Source organism: Hydractinia symbiolongicarpus, chromosome 1 (assembly GCF_029227915.1).
Source record: "Hydractinia symbiolongicarpus strain clone_291-10 chromosome 1, HSymV2.1, whole genome shotgun sequence".
NCBI lineage: Eukaryota > Metazoa > Cnidaria > Hydrozoa > Anthoathecata > Hydractiniidae > Hydractinia > Hydractinia symbiolongicarpus.
The window spans coordinates 19,516,566-19,529,952 of record NC_079875.1 but is presented as its reverse complement, the minus strand read 5'-3'; positions in this window follow the sequence as shown (position 1 = coordinate 19,529,952).

The following is a 13,387-nucleotide window of genomic DNA, read 5'->3' as shown; positions in this document are numbered from 1 at the left end:
GTCGGTAATTTGTTTAGATCTAGATTGACGTTGATTACGGTTTCGGTATTTGGAAAACACTTAAGAATTTCACAAGAATTTGAAAGCCATTTTGTTAAACGAATGCCACAACTTTTCAATGCTTCTGTCACGGTTTTTGCAATCGATACGGCTTCGTCTACCGTTTTCATGGAATCCAGATAATCATCCATGTAAAACTTTTTCGTGAAAGCGTCTACGATTTCGCGATCGTGATCGATACTAGTTTGTCGAAGAGCGTAATTCGCGCAACAAGGTGAGTTTACTTTACCAAATAAATGTGCTTGCATGGCAAAGTCATCAATGTTGTCGCTAGTGTTTTCTCGCCAAACGAAACGAAGAGCATCTTGTTCTATCCTTGATACTTTGACCTGATGAAACATTTTTTCAATGTCAGCCATAATTGCGTAACGATAGGTACGGAATGTGAGTAATACAGATACTAGGTTGTTCAGCAAGTCTGGGCCGGGCAACAAGTTGTCGTTTAATGAAATACCTTTGTACTTTGCAGCTGCGTCAAAGACTACACGAACTTTTCCGGGCTTGTTAGGATGGACAACACCATGATGTGGTATGTAGTTGGTGATATCGGATGTTTGGTTTTTCTCAAAGTCTGAAAGCTTTCTCGCATGTCCAAGAGCGATATATTCCTTGACTTGTAATCTGTAATTTTCTGCTAAAATTGGTTGCTTGCTCAGTTTTCTTTCGTTAGATTTCAGACGTTGGACTGCTAATTCCCTGTTGTATGGTAATTTTGGTTCTCCTCTTTCCACAATAAACCTACTTCAAAATGACCGTCTTTCATTTTCGTGTTCGACTTAAGTATGTGTAACGCATGTTTCTCGTCTTTCGTTAGTAGGTCTGGATGGAGTGAAGGCTTTGCTCCCTATGATTCGATTTCCCAGAATCTTTCTACTGCTTTATTGAGATTATCCGTATCAGTTTCTAATCGATTAATATTGGTAAATATGTTTTTATTCTTTCCACCAAATAGGATCCAACCAAGTTGCGTTTTAACAGCTACTGGTTCGTTGTGTTTTCCTACTCGATAATCGTGTTGAATATGAAGTGATGGTGATCAGTTCCAATAAGTACTGTTACTCTGTCGTCGTTTAAGGTTGGTATATCGATGTCTTTTAAATGAACGTATTTTTCTTTTAAATGTGTGATGTTTCGTTTTTTAGTAGGAGTGTTAAGATCTGGTACAACCCATGCTTTTTCGATTCTGATTTCTTCTTTTAGATTAGTAGGTTGAACATTAAATGATACGATGATTTAAACGTCTGTGAATTCGATAGGATCGTCGATACTCTCAACGATTGCTTCTTCCCACCTAATCCGAGTTTCCGCGCTGTTTCTTCGCAAAATAAGGTGCTATCTGATCCACTATCTAAAATAGCGTTGGTTGTTACTGATTTGTTGTTATGAGTTACGGTAACCGGGATAACTTGAAGATAGGTGTCAGTTGTGGTACGAGATCGGGTGATTGTTGCCTCAGACTCATTCTTTGTATCTTCATTTTCATTTTGTTGTGGCGGTCCTAAATGCAACAGGGTGTGGTGACGTTTTCCACATTTATCTTCTCGACACCCCTTCTTAAATTTACATTCTTTTATTTTGTGAGAAGGTGAAAGACAATTGAAGCAAAGTCCCTTTTCTAAAACAAACTTCCTACGATCTGCCACCGGTTTTGATTCGAATTCTCTGTACTTAAAAACAAAATGATTTTCTGAACAAATCCAACACTTCGTACTGCGATCACTACCTGCACCTGTTGCAAATGTTCTCACTCTTTTCTCATCTCTCTTCGACTCCTTTCCATTTTTAATTTTATTCTGTTCCTGAAAAGAAAACTTTTTTTTAAATTTAAAGTATGATACAACAACAGGATTACCGAAGTCACGTTTCAATGCTTTTAATGCAGATGCGTAAAATATGCCACTTGCACCAATCGATAACACTGTCTTCTTCGCCTCGCCGTCTAATACACTAATCAACCTCTCCGTCCTTGTGTTATCGTCAAAGGAAACCTTCAAGTGTACTCTAGATTTAAAGTTTTCCACAAACTCCGGCCATTTATTAGGTGAACCATCGAGCCTAAACAGATCAATAACTGGTAGATTCTTTGATTCATACTCCCAGCGAAGTACTCTAGCGGTAGTTATCGCACTTGCATCTTCCATAATGGTTTTTTGTCCTTCAATAAGATCGTCAATAAATTTATCAATCGGTTGATAACGAGATTTATCGATATTTTCCGGATTATTGAAGACATTGTTTTCGACATCTTTTAGTTCTGAACGGTTCGTTTGAGATTTCTCTTGATTTAAACATGGAAGTAATTTAGTATCGTTATATGGATGTTGATTGACTGACGAAGATGCATCAGACGGTACATCATCGATGTTGAAGAAGTGACGGCCTTTTGTCGAATGGTTTGATGAAGACAAAGAATGTGGTTTAGAATAATGTTTGTTGATGTCACTAGGAATAACGAAAGTAGTGTCGTTTTTAAGATGTTGTAGAGATGATACGTCTATCTGAGATGAAATATTTCTCTTTCTCTGTCAATTCTGCTATCTAATATTCGAGGGTTTTTGGTGGTTGGTACATAATAAGACGAGCTTTTCCTCTCTCTAAATATCAATGGCTGTGTAATTTGCGATCTAACGGACATATCTTCTGAAGCAACATGTTCTTCTATTATACTCTCTCTTAATCTGGCGATTTCAGCTTTATCTTTCACTACGTTCAACCTTTCTACTATTTCGTCTCTCTCTAGCATTTTCTTTTGTTCCAATATTTTAAGCTCTATCTCTCTCTTCTGTTTTAATAAATTTAACTCCCTTTTAAGCTTTTCCTCTGCAAGTTTCGCCTGTAACTGAGCCTCACCGGATTCAGTCTTCCTCTGTAGGAGCAAGTTCAAAGATGATGTCGATTGGGACTTACTATGATGGCTTTTTTGACTGCTGTGAGAAGAGTGATGATATAAACTGGAATGTCTGGAAGATCTAGAGTGATTTGAAGGTGGTCGATGCGACGACGAGCGGTGACGTGAGTCCTGACTTATGGCATTATCAGTTTCTAAATTATCATCAGCGTTAGAATGTTTAAAATATTCCTCACAAACAGATTTTATTTGGTCGATTTTTATTTTTTGCTCTCTTAAAAGTTGGTTAGCAGCCTCACTCTCTTCCGCGGAGACCAGTTTATTATGCTAAAAAGTTATTTTTTCAACTATTCCGAGTGTCTCATTAAGTTTATTTGACATGTTAACTATCTCTGAACCTTTATTTTGTTCTGTTAGAAGGAGTGATAAACGATTAATTATTTTAGTTATAATGCCAATATGACCACTTCGACTAGTCCTTAGAGAATTTACTTTTTCATTTAAAACTCCGGTTGAGTTAACGGTAGCTCTAACCCGTTTATCCATATGTATAGTGATTACGTTTAATCAACTGCTAATGTTTCTATCTATCTGCTACTAATGATGCTTCTAACACTAACAATCCATACAGATAAAGTGGTTAAAACAGATTAAATGATAAGAAATGAAACATCCAGCCGGGACTGTGATAAATTTGTTAAGCAAATGTTTACGGTAAAATAATAAGTAAAAATCGGTAAATTATCGTGATGCGATGTAGATCGGTTCGACTACTATGAAATGTTTTGTGCGCGGACGGTACACAAGAAAGGTACGCAAGAAGAAAGAGTACTTTCAAAGCCAGTAAAGCACCCAGGCAGAGTCGCACAAGGTCACAAGTTGGCGGTACTGATGAAGAAGAGGAAGGAACTGAAGCAACAAGAGGGAACAGTAGAATCTACAGACAAAACCTCTTCCGGATCAAGTTCCGTACAGTCAGGTGTCGTATATCCTGGTGGAGGTCTCGTTGCTATACTCGCCTGTGTAGGAGTTGGGTTCTATGTTTTCCGTAAAAAGTCTGTAGCGTCTCCGCAGCCTGCCGAAACATCAGAGCCATCGCCTAGTGGCTCCGGAGGGGCACGTGCGTCTCAGGGAGAGCATACAGCCCAGCCCGATATCGACTTTCTCAAGATGAAATAATCATAATATAAATGAATTCAAACGTGACACCGAAAGAGAAGGAAATTATCGATATGATTTATGAAACAGTCGTGGACCTGGGCTTTACATTCGCCTATGCCATGGCCGGGAAAAAAATCCTCGGGATCTCGAGCCCCAGCACCAAGCTTGATACAAGCGACGTGATAAAGATGGTGGCCTTCTTCACAGCAGGACGGGGTAGCCGTGATATGGCGGTAGCAAGGGGCTGGATACCTGCCTCCATAGTACCTAAGCCTAAGTAAGTACCTACAAGGTTTGTTGTATGTCTATGGCATATAACAAACATGACTCTGGATATTGTCCTCCAGCCGCATACAGCAATCTTCACCGGACCTACATCATGTGGGAAGACTCAGCGTGTACTCGACCTACTGGAGAACGAGTACAAGCACCATTTCCACAATATCGTGAACCTCTGCCCAACGATCCGCTGGAACAAGACTTATCAAGAGAGATCCTCACTGTGGCAAGATGACTACGTGTTCCTCATAGAGCCTGGCGATCAACTCTTTTACTGAGTCGAGCAACTATCGAAGTTACTAGCGGGTGAAGAGAGCTTCTTCATTGTTGACGATCTTATAGCCGATGAAAACCTGGATTAGAAACGTCAACACCTGCTCGAGTTGACTATCAGTGGGAGGCACAGAAAACACAGCTTGTGGTTATTAATGCAGAGTTATACGACCTTGCCAAAGAACCTCAGACGTTAAAAGAAGCAGCTATTCATGTGGTATCCTTTGGAGCGCTCAAATATGAGAATGATCGATGAGGAAACGAACCAGATAGATGATTGGGAGACTATCAAGACTCAACTCAAAAAGTCCGAGCATGCTTGCTTGTACATTAGGTTGAAGCACCCCAGGACCTGAAAAATTTTAGAGTGAGCACCGTCCATGCATACACGATCCCAGATCCAAAACCGTAAGATAAAATGTCTTGTCTTGCAAAATTACAGAGGAAGCTTGAGGAGCAACGCAAGCTAATCAAACAAAAGGACGCAACCCTCGCGATGCAGAAGCGTGAGCTCGAATATATGGATCAATACATTTTAGAACAGTCCTGGGAAATTGAGACACTTCGATCTAAGGCAGGACAATGTTATTATGATATACCGTAAGCATACGACACCTGGCGATGATAAGTACCACGATTTCCCGTACTATGACGCATGTGTTCAAAGACGCGATATCCCTAGAATGAGGATATGCTCCACCAGGCGTCCGTTGCACGTCTTTTTTGATCACCGTGCTCTTCCCCAGGTTGCAGGAGGTACAAGTATAGACCATCGTCGGGTAATGGCTTTTCTTCGGGGTGTTTCTGCTCTTTTGTAAGTGGGACATCATCGAGCTTGATCGCTTTCGAAGGTTTCATACCGATCATAGCTGTTTTGGTATTATTCAAACTTTTGACAATAGTGTACAAGTGTTTAACGCAAGTGGTACTTTGTTCATCACTGACGAACTCTTGCGCATCTTGAGGTTTGAAGAGCCTCTCGGCGAGCACCTTGTTATACGATTCGACGAAGGCCGTGAAAGTGTGGTGGTATTTGGTAGTTTCACGCTTTATCTCGACACCTTTGCCCTCCAGCAGCTTGCTCCCGTCTGACTTGAATTCTGAACCATTATTGCACTGGAAAGTCTTTGGGTATCGGAGAGGCCCTGCCTTGTATATGTCCTTGATCATGTCGGCGGCTTCACTGGCCTTTTTGGTTCTCAAGGGTCTCGCCACCTTGTAACGTGAGGCTACGTCAATGCCTGTTAGGATGTATTTATAGGTGTTGCCATAGACCTTGTCGTAGGCATGTAGAGCAAATCAAATTGGTGCATTTCGTTGGGCTTCGTGATGGTGCAATGAGGGTAGTCGATGCGCTTGGGGCCTTTGATATGGGGGACCCATAAGAGCTGGCGACTCAACCAGTGAGTGACCTTGGGACCGCCTAGACCACTCTGCTCGGAGAGTAGTTTAAGGGCTTTTCGACCAGTCCAGAGATGTTCAAGTTGGTAATAGATTTGACTTGGCTTTTCAGCTTCTTCTTCTGTGGGGATATGTGCTTTCGACATGCTTATTACATGTCGAAAAATGTTCCTTACATATACTTGTATACCGCGAAACGCAGCAGAGCTAAGGACCCTACGATGAACGTCAGCTCACCGTCTTGTTGCTGTTAGGGGCCTTCTCGATCGTCGCGATGTAATAGTCTCTTATACCCTCATCAAGCTCTTTAAGACTCTGTCCTGCTTGACGCTTAAGCTCCCGTTGCTTGTTATACCAGTCGATCTTCGCTTGCCTGTCACGCACCCACTTGGCCTGAGCTGCCTGGAGTTGTTCAATCGCTTTATCGTGTCTTTTGCGCTCCTCTTCACCATGCCCACTGAGTTTGCTAAAAAGGAAATTTGAATCGCTGAATGCAAGCGCGTAAAATAACGCTCCTCCTGCCATTACTGCCAAAGTTGCCATTGTTTATTTAGTATTCCGTAGAATGCCACCTGCCATCCTTAATGTTCAGCTAAGCGTCTTGGAGCAAGTACACGTAGCAGCGTATATCCCCAGTTCCGTCAGCCTTCTTCGTCATGTGGAGAGTTATACCGTCCGCCAATCTCTGTAAAGGCCTTCCAGAACCGTGCAAGCTGTGATCGGGTGTCGTACGAAAATCGATGAACAGCGCATAGCGCTCAGTCATGAACTGACCGATGGTTACCTCCGAGTCGTGGCTACCAAAAAGTTCAACGACTTGTTCGAGATGATCCTTCGGCAGCATCGCGTGCGAATACAGTATATTCGGCTCACCTTCCACCGTGATTGAGATTTTCTCAATCTTGGGGTTGTAGAAGACCTTGTTGGCGCCGGAGTAAGGCTTTACTTTCCCCGGGTCAACAAACAACAACAACACACCCTTCAGAGACTTCGCCGGGGTGTCGATTTGTAAGTTGTAGAAGGTATCAGCTTTCTTCATCGTTATAACCTTGCTGCGGAGTACACGCTCATAGGGCAGGGCGAGGCTCGAGTATCGTGACATCATAGCACTCGTGAGACCCTCGTTTGTCACTTTGTCGAATTCGAACGCGATGTTGGTGATCTTATTCCCACTGTCGGCTGGTTTAGCTGTCGTGCTTCCAGAAGTTGTCGTACCAGCATCTTTTATGACTTTGTCATAGGGTGCGAAGTGCAGTACGAATTGCAGTCTGTCGTATAAGCCTGCTTGATAGAAGGCAAGTCTCTAGTGAGTTTAAATATTTTGCCGATAGGGATGGCAAAAGTATTACCATACGCCGCCACGATCGCTTTTTCTTCATCATTTCCTACATGGTCACTAGTCTTCACTTGTAGAGCGCAGATTGTACCATCGTTGGGATTTATACCTTCGAGGGTCAGGTTGTTCTAACGGTCAATTTTTGGCAGCCACAGATCCCGATACACTGCGAGTATATTGAAATCGCTGATGTTTTGCACTTCGTGGCGGTTCAGACTTATGCGAAGGTTTTAGACCAGGGCTTTACCAATATTGCTGACGATGGTGCGCTTGGTGTTGGTACCTGTGAGCTCCAGGTCGAATAGGAGCTCGAGAGAGCCTGAAAAAATTACATCATCATTACCCAAAAGTCTTCGTTCTGATTAATCGTGCTAGGGAGGTGGGAGACCTTGACACGCTGCTTCTTGCCTTTCATGGCCAACATGGTTTTTAGTTTCTTATGCGGATCTATCTTGGTTCCGTACATTTGTTAGTAGGGATTTGCGGGTTGAATAAATGCTGAATAATCCAATATACGAAGGAGATGACTTTACGCCAGAGGAAGATATTCCAGACGAGCCTGAGGAGTTTAGTAGCGAGAGCGAGATCCTTCGACCCGGGGGGGGGGGCAACTCGATACCAGCATAAGAGCAGGGAGGTGCGCGTAGGCGATTGGAGTTGAGTACGGAATGTACCGAGACCCTACTTTTTAAATCAAAAGTTGATAGTCTGTACACGAATCTTAGGGATGGGTTTGGGCTTATGCCCGATGCGATACATTACGATAGGTTTAGATTAAGAGAGGATGGCCTGCTTGTAGCAAAGAGGGTTGTGACGGGAAAAAGATCACTACCGGAAGTAGTACTCACGTTGCAAGATGGTAATTTGCCAACCATAAAAGAGCTCCAGAGTAGGCTCGGTAGTACACGCATGAAATCGATAGGGTTTGATGACTATCAGACACCCAACAAGGGTAGTAAAGCACAGGCCTAGAACCTTGCGCTAGAGGTTGATGTTATTGTATTGAATGGGGGGAGGAGGAGGCTTCGGTAAAGAGGAGGGTGAGACGATTGAAATGCAAACAAAAACAATTGATAGCATTCAAAATTTTGCTCGTGACGTAAAGGGTTATATAGATAATTCGTTCGCGGGCATCGACGACGAGATCGATGTCCCTGATATGAGAAATTTAGAAATTGAAATAAGCTAGAAATTGAAAACCTGCAGAAGACTATTAAGGAGGTGAAGGATAAACTTGTACAATATGATAGAGAGATAAATACGAAAGAGAGTAGGTTGAAAGAACTTAAGAAGCAGAAGCCCGGGGTGCGAAGGCTTCAGGATATTGATGATCTTGAGAAGGAATTGAAGAAATTGAAGGAAGATAAGAAGGATGAACTGAGTAGGCACGGTCTACTTCCCTCCGAGGTTTTTAAGCAACTGGGGTCTATTAAGTCCGAGCTGATGAAGATTGCCGGAGACCATAAAACCTTGCTTGAAAAGCTTAAAACCCTTTTCCGGGAGCAGGGCCTGACTATCGCCAGCGTTATTTCCGCTGTTGGCTTGCTGGTCTCTACCATCGTGCTCGACGTCACCGGAGGTGGAGGCACTGCCAGAGGAGCTGCTGGGGGAAGTACAGGTGGGAAAGGTTTTGTGCGGAAACAGCTTGAAAGACTCGGGAGATTCCTCAAGTAGCTAGCAGGCAAAGCAGGTGCTGCGTTACCAGGGATCATCGGTACGATCGTCTCGTTCTTTTTCAGAGTAGCAGCGAGAGTTGTTGAGTTAGCAGCCAAGCATTTGTACATAGCGCTAGCTGCTGCTGTGGGTATTGTTGTTGCATATGCAGGTAACAGGAGGAGTAAGGGTGAAAAGAATCGATGAGAGTCTAGTATGTTGATAAACACATTAGACCTATTTCTTCATCCAGATGAAAGCGAGGATTAGCCCTACTCAAACCGTAATAACTGTAGACTTGGTATTCTCATGGACATTCGCGGATCTGATCGGAGTGCCGCCGACTACCCTATTTTCTTGCTTTGTTGCCTTGATACTGGAACTGAGCTCCTTCTTCGCGTTAATCTGCAGGTTAACACCAATTGAGAAGTACTCCTTGCTGTTGAGTATCTTGTTCGTGAAATTCATGACACTCCCGATATGAAGGCTTATATTTCTGGGAATCATATACACTCCATGAGCAACAGAGAAGTCGACTTTGGACCACGCGTACTTGAGCACATTTTGGAATCGTCTTATTTCCTCACCCGTGTCACTAGGTCGGAGGATCAGATCCTCAAAAGTCGTCAAGTATAGACGCTGCGCATCGATCGAACTACTTTGATTGCCGATGATGTTGGACCTCGCGTTAGCTTGGCTCTAAAGTATGAGGTAAACGTAGAAGCGCACGCTTTGGAAAGGCTTCTCTATACCAATACGCGTGAGGCCTTGGAAGGTTTCGAGAATCCGTCGACTCCATGAATCTTCATCGAAATAGCTCGAGCCGCAGCCGGGGTAGTCTTTGCGAATAGCTTGCCAGCTACTGAAAAGAGTCTCGTTCCTCCACTCTTGCTCGCTACTACTTGCCCCAAATTCACGTGCTAATTGCTGGAATTTTTGCATGTTGAAAGGGTTGTAGAGACGTCGAAACCTATCGGAACCCGGTAGAGACACTTCAAGATCTTGAAGTATTTTACGAATCTGGAAGTACACGTGGAAGCGGTAAACGGAGCGAACCAGAGGCAAAGAGGTGGTAAGGTGCTGCATAGAAATACCGCAAGCGGATGTTGCGCAATAGGTAGCAAAATTGAGTTGAGTGGACCATAGGCTGAAAGGGTGGCTTTGGATTCAACACCACACCAGAGTGGAATTCGTAGTCGACGAAAATGTTGGGGAATTTCACCATGAACGAGGACCCCTTCGCGTCAACCACGATGTCTTGGATTGAGAGATCTTCACCCTTGAGCCTTTCGAGATAGCGTCGATGCGCAGGGACATACTTTGTCTTTGGGTTATACGAGTAAATGCTCATGTTTCTTTAAAGAAACATGAGACAACTCTATGTCGCAGATATAGAAAACCCTACGATATTCGAGGACTACCTAGGACAGGACACGAGGATCGCATTGAAGTCGATCAGCATTCGACCTACATGGCTGAACCTATACGCAAACGGTGATTTTGCTATCTGCAAGGTAGGGCTTGATCAGACGGTTACTCGAATCGAGCTCATGAACGGTTTGTACAAGATAGAGGATTTGGCAACCATCGTCAACAGAACAGCGGAGGGCAAGATCAAGATTTTCGTGTTGAGGAACGGATTCTGCAGGCTCAGCGTCAGCAACGGGTACACGGTGGTGTTTGATCGACATTTGCATGAACTCTTGGGTCTACCCTACGATCCCAGTAAGAAATACTATATGAAGGGTGACTACGATTCATTCTACAAGACTGACGTATAAGAGCGGCTGAGACTTGTTTGCCCTCAGCTGGACGAAGATGACTGCCTGCTGGATGGTAAAAAATCCAAGATTCTTGCCATGCTTCCTACCAAAGAGCTAAACGCATGGGGAGACATGCTTACGTGGAGTTTTGATAATCCAATCTACCTTCCCTTGAAAGGCTCCACCGATCGTTTCGAGTTCATGTTGACAGTAGAGTATCACCACGATAAGAACGTTTCGTTCGTGGGAATAACGATGCACCTGCTTATAGAATAAATGACTGACATTACAAAGCTTTACCCGCCTTTACCTTCTGCACCTCCGGAGGGTACGGAGGATACCTCATAAGTCTACAGACTCAAGAAAATCGAAGAAGTGGAACAATACTTGCGAGTCGATAATAAAGAGCGGGACAAGCTCGCCAAAAAATGCAAGATGCATGGGACCTGGGTTAGGTTCTGCGATCATGGTTTGCTCAGTATCAGCATAATCACCTCAGGTGTTGGAATAGGGGCATTGGCTTCCGGGTTAGGAGCTCCCCTCTGCATTGCCATGGGTGGGATCACTATCGCCGTAGGTCTGGGACAAGCGGGTCTACGTAACCCCTCAAAAAGGCTAGGTGCGAAGAGCAAAAAGCTTGAAGGGATAAGACTACTGGCAGAGACCAAGCTCAACTCCATCGTTGACTTGATCTTGAGAGCCGTGGAGAATGGTGTGATTAGCGACCATGAGTTCAGCCTAATTATGTAGGAGAAGCAAAAATACATGGTGTTGAAGGAGCAAGCCGGACAACGAACACGCAAAATCGTGGACTCAATCAATGAACTGGAGAGACAGCAGCTTGTCGCGCAAGGTCGAGAGGAGGCTAAGGACGAGCTTCTGAAAAAACTTCAATCTGCACAGTATGTCAGCGGTACTTAGAGGAACCACCTGCTTATTCATAATCTAGTGTGTTGAACAGCATACTAGACGATTTCGAGTACTTCTCCAATATCTCGATCGATGATAAGACCGCAGTCATATACGACACGTCGCTGCTTTTCGGAGAGCTCCCTCGAGTATTGCTAAGAGGTTCTTCCGCCAAGCAATAGTAGAACAAGGTTCGCAGTAGGGGCCGTCCGTTTGTGTGGAGACGGACATGTTCTTGACCTTGCGGATGGCTTCGAGAAGAGGATCTCTATTCATAGTTGAGTAGTTACGGATCTTTAGTGCTTTCGCTTCCTTTTTCAATTCAGGAGCGTTCATGTTTGTTTCCATGGCTATGGAAGACAACCATACAAACCTTTGCATCCCCTACAACTCAGTGACGCTCTGAGCGCTGATCAGGTAAACCCGAAGGTTCACTTGATTACTACTACCTGATTGACTGTCGTTGCTTACTCGAGGTCTACAAAGTCATTGGATGGTAGAGAGTCAAAGTTGTCGGCTTCGCTTTCTGAAAAGTCTTCTTCATCCACATCGATCATCAGCGACTGCTTCGGTGTGTCGTGGGCCCCGGTGATGATCGCTTGTCGAATCTCGAGGCTCCTTTCTGGGATGGCATTAGACGAAAGGTACACATCTCTGTAAGTTATGGCTGCCACCATGGATAGCCTCTTCCCTTCATAATTCGTCGGATTCACTTGCTGCCGGTGCCTGTTGAAGAATGGCGTGGTTATCTTCCTGACTGGCTTACCATCTTCGTACTTTGTGCTCTGCTGGCAAAAGGTGGGAATTGATCTCTCCTTGATCGGGGAGTTATCCAAGATGTGCTTGATCATGGGGTGCTTGTAGTTCTTGGCGATTTTACAGATCCGGGCGTCGATCTTTTGCATGCACTTGATATAAGCAGCATGCTTTAGGTTTTCGGAGTCGATGATAAAGCACACTTTCCACTTGGCAGTCTCGTTGTACTTTTGGATTCCATAGCTGTTCTGGTTAGGAGCCTGGATGCAGAGGGATGTGATCTTGTCTTCCGACACCTTGTATCCCACATAGATACGCTTGAACTTGATCGTGTTGTCATTGACTGAAAAGTCGACCATCGACGAGATCACGACCTTGTTCACATCGACTTCGGAAAGTTTCATGATTTTTGAGTCCACATTGAACAAGATGCTCGTGGTTGGAACTTTGGTTCCAGAAAAGTTTAGTGTTTTGTTCATTTTGTCAGACATGTTTATTGTGGAAACAAAACTTCAACTACATGGACAGCTACCATTATTCGTGATGTAGTCCTGCCAGCAGTACCAGCAGAGCAGCTTACCTCTTATTAAGAACCTCCGTCCACAGGAACATCTGTCATTTGTGTCGAGTACAAGTTCACACTCATCGCATTGTTCCATTTATCTTACAACCCCGGGTTGTAAGATAGTCAGTGATCTCCATACCTTATACCAACTCCCACGAGGTCCCCCAGGGGGGGGGGGCACGTCCTGGGATCTGAAATGCTCCGGACATACTTGAGCAGCCATGGGTGCTCCAGAACTGCCATATTACACATTTCTCGGGTTTTGAAATGATCCGGAACATGCTTGAGCACCCATGGGTGCTCTTGAACCGCCATGGTATACATTTCCTGTGTCTTGAAATGATCCGAAACAAACGGAAGCATCGAGGGCTCTGCTTGAACTG